We start from the raw sequence: 1,576 nt of genomic DNA, 5'->3' as shown, positions 1-1,576 counted from the left end.
AAATATAAGTTGCCAAATCAAATGTCCCGTTAGACTATTATCTCTAGATGCTGCGTTTGAAAATGAGAAAATAGTTCTAATAAACGAGGTTTGAAAATACTTCCTAAGGAAGCTACATGCAGTTGATTGCGAGCTCTTTCAGCTTTCAGCCCATGTTTATTGAACACATTTTTCTTAATTTTGAATGTACAGTGGTGTAGTTTAAGATTTAGAGAAATGTATTACGATTTGCTAAGAATTTCCCGTAAATTAAGAAAGAATTATAGAATCATTTAAAAAAGAGTTTATACATGTACTGTACACTTTTTAGCCAAACTAACTTGTAAGATTACAAAAAATTATCATAATTGCTTAGGAGTGGAGTTATTTTTAAAAAAGTGTCGTCTCTAAACAAGTAAGTATCATCAAACCAAATATCGTTTTTTAAATTGGTTTTTGTATTTTAGAGTTATTTGGGAAAAAGTAAAACTTTGCAGGCTTTGACGCTATACCTAGCAGCCAAGCTAAAGAAAGCAACTTTGGATAGAGATAAATTTAAATAAACCGTCTAATTTTGACACGAAAAATCTATATTAATTTCATTCACAGAAAATATCGGGACATCCTATTTAATACCAAATGTATTTTTTCAGTAAAATATTGACAAGGTACATCCAAAACTAAAAATAGGGAATAATTTATCCAAATAACACACTATCTAATATGAAATTGACTCCTATTTTTGCTTCTAATATACAGGGTGTCCGGAAAGGTCATGACAAAAATGAAGAGATATACAGGGGAGGTCAAAATAGTTATAGTACCTATAAAAACTCTATCAGGCTTCGTTGTAGAGTTATTCGCCTTCAAAGAAAGAAGTTTGAAAAACAAATTCCAATTATAACTTTTAAGTCGTTACCATGACAACATTGAAATTTGTGCAATGAAAGTAACTCATGGTAGTGTTCATTTCCAAATTTAAACTAATGTTCAATATACAGGAGCAGACGAAATTATCCATTTAAATTTTTGCATCTTTGACAGCGTTACCAAATTTGCATTTTTCATTCATAGTTTGATTCCTGTCGCAGTTTGCTTAAAAAAAGGTATACCGTATATCAGTCGATATCTTGTACCGTTTTTGAGAAAATTGAATTACAATTATTTTTAATTTATCCAGAGTGATTGGTAGTCAATGAGAGCTAGACAAGGCGAAATCGGCGGATTCGTATGAAAAAATTAGTGGATTCGATTTTTTTGCATAATCACCTCCGTGAGATGTCCCTGAATGAGGATCAAAATGTTACCGGCCGGTAACCTGGTCACAATTTTTTAAACTAATTTTTTTAACAAATTGCAAAAATAACTTGTTTTGCTCCGGAAAAAGTTTTTTTAGATATTTTGGGGCATTCTAAACAAAATAGTTCCTATGCACTATGCTCCTAAAATCAACGGTTTCTGAGTTATAAACAATTTAATGTACGAAAAAATGCAAAAACGGCCATTTTCAAGACTCAAAAACAATAACAAAAAATCAAGTTTTTGATGTTACTAAAGTTTAAAAGTAATCTTTAAACATCCCTTGACAAAATACCGA

This window comes from Anoplophora glabripennis, unplaced genomic scaffold (genome assembly GCF_000390285.2).
Source record: "Anoplophora glabripennis isolate ALB-LARVAE unplaced genomic scaffold, Agla_2.0 scaffold486, whole genome shotgun sequence".
In the NCBI taxonomy this organism is placed as follows: domain Eukaryota; kingdom Metazoa; phylum Arthropoda; class Insecta; order Coleoptera; family Cerambycidae; genus Anoplophora; species Anoplophora glabripennis.
This window is presented reverse-complemented; position numbering follows the sequence as displayed.